Source organism: Engraulis encrasicolus, chromosome 9 (assembly GCF_034702125.1).
Source record: "Engraulis encrasicolus isolate BLACKSEA-1 chromosome 9, IST_EnEncr_1.0, whole genome shotgun sequence".
NCBI lineage: Eukaryota > Metazoa > Chordata > Actinopteri > Clupeiformes > Engraulidae > Engraulis > Engraulis encrasicolus.
In genome coordinates, this window is record NC_085865.1 from 1686591 (window position 1) to 1698609 (window position 12019).

The following is a 12019-nucleotide window of genomic DNA, read 5'->3' on the forward strand; positions in this document are numbered from 1 at the left end:
ACATAAAATAAATGGAATTATGAATGCTACACAGCAACTGATAAAAAGCTTTATTTTTCCACATTTACTGAAGTGAATATTGCAATAGTACATGGATCGCAATGCATCGTGATAGAATCGCATCTTGTCATGTGTATCGTGATAGAATAGCATCGTGGCATGTGTATCGTGTCGTGATAGAATCGCATCGTGGCATGTGTATCGTGATGCAGATTGAATCGTGAACCCTTTGCCAATACCCACCGCTAAAAACTACCATGTTCTACTAAATATTGAGTGAGAAACACTGCACTCATATACCTCTCTGACATGAGCCATCATACACACACACGGCTCTCTCTCTCACACATACACGCACACACACGCACGCGCACGCACGCACACACAAAAACAGGAAGTCATCCTTCACAGCTCAGCATTCCCTCTTTGTAGACACACACGCGCGCACACACACACACACACACACACACGCGCACCACACAAGAACATGCGCACACACAGACGGACAGTAGGACTCTTGAAAGGATTCTTGAACAAACTCCACAGTACATTCAGGCAGACATCCTTTCAGCATTCCTTGCTAGGACACATACATATTAGGGCTGCAAAATGAATTGAAAATAATTGAAAATCGTGATAAAATTGTGAAATCGAAGTCGTGATTTCAATCGTGATTTAATCGTGGCAATAGTGACCTACCTTTGAGAGCGTCCTTGAATCAAGAACATACTGACAGGCTGGTGTTTCTGGCCAAAAATCTGTCCACCTACGTTTCATGCTGTTGTCTTTACATAATTATTACAATTCATTTTTTTTGTTCATCCCATATATAATTCATTCTTAGATTTATTTCATCTTGATAACATTTTCAAAAAAATCTGCAAAAAATCAATAATCGTGATTAACAATCGTGATTACGATTTTGACCAAAATAATCGTGATTATGATTTTTTTTTCCATTATTGTGCAGCCCTATATATAGGAAGACATCCTCATCCTCTCAGCATTCCTTGCTAGTAAGGCAGTGTGTGTCTGAAGGAGTGTCATCATTTGTAGACACACACGTAGACACACACACACACACACACACACACACACACACACACAAACAGTAGGACTCTTGCAATCATCTTGAACAAAATCACAGTACAGTCAGGCAGACATCCTTTCAGCATTCCTTGCTAGGAGACATACATATACAGGCAGACATCCTCATCCTCATCCTCATCCTCATCCTCATCCTCTCAGCATTCCTTGCTAGGACACATACATATACAGGGAGGCATCCTCATCCTCATCCTCTCAGCATTCCTTGCTAGGACACATACATACACAGGCAGACATCCTCATCCTCATCCTCATCCTCTCAGCATTCCTTGCTAGGACACATACATATACAGGGAGGCATCCTCATCCTCATCCTTTCAGCATTCCTTGCTAGGAGACATACATATACAGGCAGACATCCTCATCCTCATCCTCTCAGCATTCCTTGTAGGCTGTGTGTGTGTGTCTGGGGGAGTCAGGTTGTTATGTAACAGTTTATAAATACAGCGTGCGTCCTCTGAACCCGCTAACGAGCCCTCACTGCCCATTCCAGCCCAGGGGGGAGTAGCCCACGGCATGCAGACACACACACACACACACACACACACACACACACACACACACACACACACACACACACACACACACACACACACACACACACACACACACACACACACACACACACACACACACGCTGTCCATTCCAGCCCAGGGGGGAGTAGAGCACTGTCCTTGACCGGGGCACCGCCAGACCCAGAAGCAGCCCCCAGTAGGCCTAACTGCTGATAACGGACACCCCCCCCCCCCCAGTAGGCCTAACTGCTAATAGCTGACCAGCCCCCCCCCCAAAGCAGCTGACCAGTAGGCCTAACTGCTAATAGCTGACCAGCCCCCCCCCCCCAGAAGCAGCCCCCAGTAGGCCTAACTGCTAATAGCTGACCAGCCCCCCCCCCAGAAGCAGCCCTCAGTAGGCCTAACTGCTAATAGCTGACCAGCCCCCCTCCCCAGAAGCAGCCCTCAGTAGGCCTAACTGCTAATAGCTGACCCCCCCCACAGCCCCTCAGTAGGCCTAACTGCTAATAGCTGACCACCCCCCCCCCCAGAAGCAGCCCTCAGTAGGCCTAACTGCTAATAACTGACATCCCCCCCCCCCCCAGAAGCAGCCCTCAGTAGGCCTAACTGCTAATAGCTGACACCCCCCCCCCCCCCCTCCCCCCAGAAGCAGCCCTCAGTAGGCCTAACTGCTAATAGCTGACCAGCCCCCCCCCCCCAGAAGCAGCCCTCAGTAGGCCTAACTGCTAATAGCTGACCCCCCCCCCCCCCCCCCCCCCCCCCCCCCCCCCGAAGCAGCCCTCAGTAGGCCTAACTGCTAATAGCTGACCCCCCCCCCCCCCCAGAAGCAGCCCTCAGTAGGCCTAACTGCTAATAGCTGACACCCCCCCCCCCCCCGAAGCAGCCCCCAGTAGGCCTAACTGCTAATAGCTGACCAGCCCCCCCCCCCCCCCCCCCCAGAAGCAGCCCTCGGTAGGCCTAACTGCTAATAGCTGACCAGCCCCCCCCCCCCCCCCCCCAGAAGCAGCCCCCAGTAGGCCTAACTGCTAATAGCTGACCAGCCCCCCCCCCAGAAGCAGCCCTCAGTAGGCCTAACTGCTAATAGCTGACCAGCCCCCCCCCCCCCCCCCAGTAGGCCTAACTGCTAATAGCTGACCCCCCCGCCAGAAGCAGCCCTCAGTAGGCCTAACTGCTAATAACTGACCCCCCCGCCAGAAGCAGCCCTCAGTAGGCCTAACTGCTAATAACTGACACCCCCCCCCCAGAAGCAGCCCTCGGTAGGTATAACTGCTAATAGCTTGACTTTTATGATGGTTTCAAGGCCTGCTACTATTCCTGTGAATATTTCGCTTGTAGACTCGCACTGCAGATGAGGTCACCTTCGGGCCTATTCACTATTCGCTGAAAATACTCAACTACATCATAACAACATTGCTGTGACAGTAGGGCCTTAGGTAACAGATTAAGACATAGCCGTTTTTTGGTGACAGTAAGGTGACAACATAGGCTCGCTCTGTGCTAAGGGGTTATATAGTAACGGAAAAAAAACATTGATTCAACGTCTGGGCTCTGGAGAATGGAACGCTTGTCTATAAAATGAAGTTCATGATGTTTCCCCCACCAGTAATGTCCCGCCAACAACTATTAGTCTTGAAGTTTCAGTCGTGATGTGGTTATTTGCCTTCAGGCAGCCAAGTCGAGTAACCCCCCCCCTGAAGAGTCATGAGGAGTGTAAATTGTTGATAGTTTGGTCCAACCCTCTTTGTTTGTTTTTCGCTTCCCTCGTCTGTAGTGCCAGCGCTGTATCCACCAAGTGGATTTCTTAACAGAACCCTGTGGGCCACTGTGGACCACTGTTCCCTTCATTTGACTCAAAGTGCTGTACAGTATTATGGTGGTGACACACAGGGCAACTTTTAGAGCAATCTGTCCATGTAACGATACTACTGTATAAGATGTTGCTTAGACTGTTTTATCATATAATGTTTTATTAACTTGGATTAGCAGCAGACAACTTTTTCAACCACTCCATCAGAAAAACAGCCTGAGCCAGTCATGATGTTGCCCGCGACAACATTGCTCAAAAAAAAAAGTTTCCCCGTGCACTGCACCATTACCTTTAGAATCTCACACTGCTGTCAAATCAGTAACCAAGCCACTTACAGCAGTAACCAACCAAGCCACTTACAGCTGGAGGGGAAGATTGTGCAGGACAAAGGCTGACTGTAATTTTCAGTAAGGAGCCCGCACAATTAAAATCCCTTTTGTTGTTTTTATTTCATGGCTGGATTACGTTTCGACTTCAACAGTCTTCATCAGAAGACTCACAAGTCAATTACAGCCATTCAAACTAATTGGTGGTGGCTTCTCCTGGACCAATGATTAAGGGAAAAAAAAAACTCCTTGCGCTCTCGACAAATATGTTTTCAATTGTTGTGCCCTGGAAATAACCCTGCACAGCACAGCACACACATACCAAACCAGTTCCTGTCATTAGGCCCATCAAGAGGAGCCAGTCTTGCAGGCCAGATAAAGTAGGTACTCATTCTCTCTCCTGAGCACACAGGCAGGCCAAGCTAGTTATCTGTAATGCAATCTGTAGTCTTCCCAAAGGTGGGTGATAAACTCCTCTATACAATGGGAGACGGCCTGATATCTCCCGCGCATGAGGTCCCAAATGCAATTTGATAAGCAAACCAAGCACTCCCTTCCCTTCTCCGAAAACTAGGTGATAGTGGTTATGCCAGAGAGGAGTGCAGGGACATGCAAAAAAAGAAGGAGAGTTCACAAAAAGAAGGAGAGTTCACAAAAAGAAGGAGAGTTCACAAAAAGAAGGAAAGTTCAGGCACAAAAAAATGCCAGAACAGAACAGAACAGAAAGAAAGAGCAAATGCAAGCACAGAGGGATTGTAAGAACGAAAGAAAAACAGAAAGAAAGAAGAAGGGACAAAGTGAGGGAGAGAAAGTAGAGAGACAGAAAGAGTAGAGAAAGAGAGAAAGAGAGAGAGAGAGAGAGAGAGAGAGAGAGAGAGAGAGAGAGAGAGAGAGAGAGAGAATGAAAGGGAGAACAGGGGACAACACATGAAGTCTTGGGGGACTAGATTTCACCTAATAGGCTAAAAGAAGAATATTTTACACTCAACTTGCCTTGAATTTCCGGAGAAGTCTTGGGCTGGGAAAACTCCACACCCCGACGGGCTGTATGCTGTGCTCCACCTCAAAGGAGAGTTTCTCCGTCGAGACACAGAAGGTAACCCTCATGGCTGCTAACTAACACTCTCCTCTACACCCCAACCGAAAAAAAAACCCAATTGTCTTCTGCCCCCAAGCTTACCCCCTCACCTTTGACACATTACTTCCACTCTATTCTGACCACACGCTGTGTGTGTCCCCCGTCACCCCCACTGGCTACAAGCCCTCACTTCCGTCCACATATTGCATCAAACACTCGCTACCACTCCTCTCTCTCTTCACTCCTCCACAAAGCCAGGTCCAGAAGTCCCTTGTGCAGGTCCGCTCATATGTCCCCAAACTGCGTCTCCACATGTTGGCCACACGAGCCCTCTCCTCTCGCTGTCCCATCCACGCTCTGGTGAGGCACAAGAATGGTTCTGTCTCTTCCTCTCCTCTCCTCCTCTATCTTCTCCTCCTCTCTCCTAATCAGATTATAGGGGGTTTATCGGTTTGCCTTTCAATGGTTAAATATGCAGCTCACTGCACTGCACTGCCAACACCACAGACACCCCCCCCCCATCTGCTTCATGTATCTGTAGCACTTAAACAAAGTGCTCCTGTTGGCTTTAAGAGGTTAAGAGGAATCACACAATACATGTTATTGACAATCATGCTGATCTTATTGACATGCAGCATGCAATATGATGGCAATGGCTGCTTCCTGGTTGGAGGAAAGCAGTAGCCTGGTGCAGTTAAAAGCAAGAACAGGATGATTAGGGTAGTGGCCTGTCTTTATACCACAACATGATCCTCTCTCACTGCCCATCATAACAATGAATGGGGGCACACTCATAGTCAATTTACTTTCCTCACTATTATGAGATGAAATCTTAGAAGACTTGACACACTTAAACAACAGGTAGAGGTAAGCCAACATCCTGTGAGGTGAGGTGTGTGTGTGTGTGTGTGTGTGTGTGTGTGTGTGTGTGTGTGTGTGTGTGTGTGTGTGTGTGTGTGTGTGTGTGTGTGTGTGTGTGTGAGAGAGAGAGGCAGAGGGGGGTGTAGCAGTAGCGGAGTGAGAGTGAACCAGCCGGTTGACATCTCCCTCTCAGCACACTTGGCTTCCTCAACTCTACTACACTGTAACGTGAGGGAAGTTAGGGGTGTGTGTGTGTGTGTGTGTGTGTGTGTGTGTGTGTAGAGAACAATAGCTCCAGGGAACGCGGCAGGTTGATTTACAGGTGTGTGTGTAGTGACAGTGGCGCGCAGGCGGAGCAGTGAAAGCTGCCGTGATTAATTCCGTCTGTGTTGCGTTCTGCAGTGCTGTGCAGTGGTTACTGATACACAGGAGTGTGACACCACCTGACCCAGTTACCCCCTCTGGTAGGTAGGGGGCAAAGGAGGAGGAGGAGGAGGAGGAGGAGGAGGAGGAGGAAGTAGAGGAGACATTTTCAGACATTTTTTAGACATTTTTTTGGACAGAAAGCCCCACCCCACCCAGTCTTCTTGTTGAGCGTGGGAAGCAAGGTGGGAGCATGGGGGTGGGGGTGAGGGGCGGGAATGTGTGCCCCCCCCCCACACACACACACACACACACACTCAGCACTCATCCACTCAGCACTCCAGTGATCCAGCACGGCACACACAGAGGAGAGGAGGAACTTGAGGCACTTCCTTATAGCAACTAAAAAGCCTTTCGTCAACACTGACTAAACTTACATAGCAATGCATTTCAACAACCCTCTGTCTTCATCGAGAAGGGATTTGATATTTTCCCTCTTCATTTCATTTATTTAAACTCGAAGAATCATTGAGGGCCCAGCCCTCATTTACAATGATGTCGAGTAAAACAAACAATTGCACATATAAAATCATATATAAACAACGAACATACACAATACACCATAAATCATATAAGAGATAAGAATTAAGACAAACTATGAATTAAAACTTATGAGTTAAAACAAGTGCAAGTATGTGATAAAAAACTTCCCAGTGTAACTTTAAAATGTTCTAATGGCACAAAGGCTTGAAGACCCATCCTTAGTTGTAAGTTATTCCAAACTGAAGGTCCACAGACACTAAAAGCTGTTTTACCCAGTTCTGTGCGGGCATAAGGGACCTCCAGTAAAAAAATTGCTGCTGCGGGTTTTGGTATGGGTTGGAGTGCCAAACTAAAAGAGATGAAATATAAAATGGGAGTTTGCCAGTGAGGGCCTTATAAATAAAAATAAAATAATGCATGTCCCTTCTGTGAGAAAGTGGAGCCCACCCAACTTTATCATATAACAGGCAATGATGTGTACTATATGGATCCCCAGTAATAAAACGAAAGAGGCTGAATGATAGACAGTGTCAAGTGCCTTCAGATTAGAGAGTGGTGCATGTCTGTAAATAATAATATCACCATAGTCAAGGGAAGACAGAAAAGTAGCTTCAATTAACTTTTTTTCTGCAGAAAACAGGAAAGTGATATTTATTTCTGTGCAGGAAAGATAGTTTTGTCTGAGCGTAGTGACAAAGACAGTCAGTATGTTTCTTGAATGTGAACTTGTCATCTAGCCAGATTCCCAGGTTACTTATAATGTGATACTCTCTCAATAACAGACCCATCTAAAGTAGATATATTAAAATCATTTTTCATGCCATGCTTAGATCGAGTAAAGACCATACATTTAGTCTTGCTTACATTAAGTAGAAGCTTAAGACTAATGAAGGCATTTTGTAGGATATTAAAAGACTGCTGTAATTTCTCCAAGGCTAGCTGTACAGAATCCGCAACACAATACAAAATTGTATCAATCTGCATATAGATGAATAGAGCAGTTGGAAAGGAGAGAAAGTATGCTATTTATGTACATGGTGAAGAGTACCGGACCTAATACTGAACCTTGTGGGACCCCCTTGGTTATTAGCAGGGGGTCAGATTGAGTATTACCCAATTTTACAGTTATGGTGTCTGTTTGAAAGGTAGCTCTGGAACCATTTACAGGCACTTGCATTAAAACCAATACCAGGCAGAATTTGTAGAAGCAGAGAATGGTCCACGGTGTCAAATGCTTTGGATAAGTCCACAAAGATGGCAGCACAATGTTTTTTCCTTGTCAAGAGAAGNGATAATATCATCCATTACTTTAGTAGCAGCAGTAACTGTACTATGTTTAGGCCTAAAGCCTGATTGGAGAGGGCTCAAAAATATTATTGGTATTTAGAAATTCTTTGAGCTGATCATTTACCAACTTCTCTAGTATTTTTGAGAGACACGGTAGCTTGGATATTGGTCGATAGTTGTTAGGGTCAGTCTTATCACCCCCACTTGTGCAAACGGGGTAATGTGTGCAAATTTCCATAGTGTAGGGACAACTCCAGTGGAAATAGAAAAATTGAAAATGTGCAATAATGGCTCTGCTATTATATATGCCGCAGTGCGAAGAAAAAGGGGATCTAGCTGGTCTTCTCCAGTGGATTTGCGACTATCAATTGCTAATAAAGCAGATAGCACTGTATGCTTAGACACAGGATGAAGCCTGAATTCCAGATCATCGTCTCTGACATTGTCTCTGATACGCATATCATGTCCAGCCCTAGGCATAAAGGAATGATTATTGCTATTGTCAAAACTTTGACTGGCTAAAGAAAAATGTTTATCTAGTTCAGTCGCTTGCGGTCTCGCTCTCTCCCTCTCTCCCTCTCTCTCTCGCTCTCTCGCTCTCTCGCTCTCTCCCTCCCTCTCTCTCTCTCTGACCAGACACACAGATTCTCATGACTGTCTACGTACAATATATCATGGAAGTAAATCCTTCCTCTGGGACACACTATTGGACAACTTACAAACAAAACTCACCCAACACAATACTCACCCCTATGACTAACTGCCCTTCCAACCCCACCCCTCCTACTCCAATAAAAAGTCCCCCTGCCCCGCTGCAATAGAGTAAGGACAGACCGATACATCGGTATAAATATCGGCCGATATTTGGATTTTTTAAGTGCATCAGTATCGGCCGATACACGTGTGGTTTTGGCCGATATGCAAAATGTATTATTATTTTATGCTATTCAGGTTTTTTTAAAAGCACCTAGACACTTTATTTTTGTAGCCTATTACTTGACTTTTAGACATTACTTGATTGTTAGAGTGGGTGTTTAAATGTTACACGTTCTACCCCAATTTGATAATGTCAAAGAAATGTTTATTTTTAACTTGAGACCTGGAATATGTCATTTTTTTAACTTTTTTTTTTACCCATATCGGTCTCAAATATCGGGTATCAGAAATCGGATATCGGCCAAGGGTGGTGAAAAAAAAAAATCGCATCGGCCATTAAAAAACCTGTATCGGCCGACCCTTACTCCAGAGTCCCCCTGCTCTGCTGCAACAGGCCAAGCTGAGCGGAGCGAGACAAGACCCCCTGTATGGCGGAGGCTCCAGGCAGCAAGACAACCTTCATCTCTCACAGAGATCTCCCTGTTCCCCGGCAGAGGAGAGGAGGAGAGGAGAGGAGAGGAGAGGAGAGACGAGGAGAGGGGAGGAGAGGAGAGAGGAGAAGAGAGGAGAGGAGAGGAGAGGAGAGGAGGAGAAGAGAGGAGAGGAGAGGAGAGGAGAGGAGAGGGGAGGAGAGGAGAGGAGAGGAGAGGAGAGGAGAGGAGGAGAGAGAGAGAGGAGAGGAGGAGAGGAGAGAGGAGGAGAAGAGAGGAGAGGAGGAGAAGAGAGGAGAGGGGAAGAGAGGAGAGGAGGAGAAGAGAGGAGGGGAGGAGAGGAGAGGAGAGGAGGAGAAGAGAGGAGGAGAGGAGAGGAGAGGAGAGGAGGAGAAGAGAGGAGAGGAGAGGAGAGGAGAGGAGAGGAGAGGAGAGGAGAGGAGAGGAGAAGAGGAGAGGAGGAGAGGGGAGTAATAGAGGAGAGGAAGAGAGGGAAGGAGAGGAAGAGAGGAGAGGAGATGAAGAGAGAAGAGGAGATGAAGAGAGGAGAGGAATAGAGGAGGGGAGGAGAGGAGAGGAGATGAAGGAGGAGAGGGGAGGGGGGAGGAGAGGAGAGGAGAGGAGAGGAGAGGAGAAGAGAGTATGGGAGAGGAGAGGAGAGGAGAGGAGAGGAGAGGAGAGGAGAGGAGAGGAGAGAGAGAGGCAGATACCCATGGTGGTAATGGTACAGGACGTATCAGATCGGGGAGGCTGCCGCAGGGAGGGCAAGACTACTACTATGTGCAGCTTCCAGCGAAGGACAACAACAGCGCGGGCCGGGGGTATATACAAGTAGTGGTGGTGAAGTGGTGGATCAGGCCATGTGCAGGGTAAAGTGGTGCTGGGGGTATAGTGGTGGCTGTAGCCGGGGGCAGGTGGTAAAGTGGCGCCAGGGGTATATGGTGGTGGCGGTGGTCACGCTTACCTTCCTATTATTTAATGTTGCTTCTATTGCCTTGTGTTTGACAATGTTGTCAGTGTTGCAACTGTACACTGCACCTTGAGGTCTTGTTTACTTTTTTGCTACTAATGCATTGTCCTCTTCTTTACTCTTTGTAGGACAATGCTATCAGTGTTGCAACTGTACACTGTGCCTTACCCTGTTCTTGTTTAAATAGCTCCTTTTAAGTCGCTTTGAACAAAAGGCGTCTGCTAAATACTAATGTAATGTAATGTAATGTAATAGTGGTGCCAGGGGTACATAGTGGTGGCTGTAGCCGTGGCTGCATCAGGCCATGTGGGGATGACGTAGGGCACAAAGACACACAATAGCATCTGTGAGGGAGCGACTGACTGAGTGACTTTTGTGTGTTGGAGTGATGGAAGCAGCGCAGATGTCCCATGTCCATGTCATTGTGCCGTGATAAATGGCCAAGGCCACGACAAAAGAAATAGGAAAGTGGATACACACCAGAAGTGTTTGTGTTGTGGTGTGTGTGTGTGTGTGTGTGTGTGTGTGTGTGTGTGTGTGTGTGTGTGTGTGTGTGTGTGTGTGTGTGTGTGTGTGTGTGTGTAACGTGTGTAAAGCTGGGAGCGTCAGTGTGCACTTCCCTTGTCCTGAACTTCTCAAAAACTTTGTTTACCTTTCACAATAAACTGAACAGTTTGCTAAATTAAGCAATTAAGCACTCTTGCACATTAAGCAACACGACCTCCTCTGTGAGGTTCCTAAAGTCTTTGATAAAATCATATGTACAAAGATAGTTGTATTGACATACTCATCAATAGGCCGATATGCAAAGACCATAAATGTTAACAAGAATGCACTGGATGTCCAGGATTTAGAATACAAGATAAGGGCTTTTCCTACTATACTAACATGCCAGGCCTTAGCTACACAGACATGCCAGGCCTTCACTTCTGCATAGCAGGAGAGATAACGTAAACCCGCAAATCATTCCCAGTCAGACCCCTATCAGCAAACACCAGAGCTTTTCTAACACCGACAATTATATCTTGTCAGCGCATGTTATATGATGTTTTGTGCGTAAAAACTGAAAACGGCACTAAGTACCAAAGAGCTGAACAGAACAAAAGGAACCAAGACAGATGGTCATGCTTTTGTACTCCTCCTTGTACGTAACTCACTACTGAAGTAATCCTTAGATGTGTTTTTATTGAATGACATCCAAATCAGCATTCCATGGCACCAGCGAGAAAGCGAAGGAGATTATTACGCGCTCGGATTATTAGGCTACTCGTCGCGCTAAAGGAAAAGTTGCCTTTCTATTTATTTGTGCGTTTAATTAACTTGGGTCTACCAATAAAGCTCTTTTGTGACCCTCGCAGCACAGCAGCCCCCACCCCCTTCTTCCAACTCCCTTGTACCGTTGTGCCCCCACCCCATCACTATAACAACCAGTGGAGTAGAAACGCGCGCACACACACACAGGCACACACACTGCGCGCACACACACACAATGCACCTCCTTAACAAAAACGCTTCCCTCTCCGAGAGGAAACGAGGGTGAGAATAAATTCAATCCAACTGCTGAATACAGGTTATTCATCATGTCACTGTGTACTTCATACGAAACAAGCAAGTTTATCTACGTAACAATCAAGCACATAACCAAAATACTGCGGTATAAAATAGGCTACAGTTTGGTAGTCTAGACTATTAAAACGATGTTTTTGTCTTTACCTTTCTCATGCTCCTTGCTACCGCGACTTGGTCCGATGTTTCACAGTAGCCCAGCTGTGTCTCCTTGGTCGGTAGCAGCCATCGACTTCCAGGCTAACAAGTTTGGGTAGGTCCAAAGTTCCATGCATTCGTCTGCTTTGT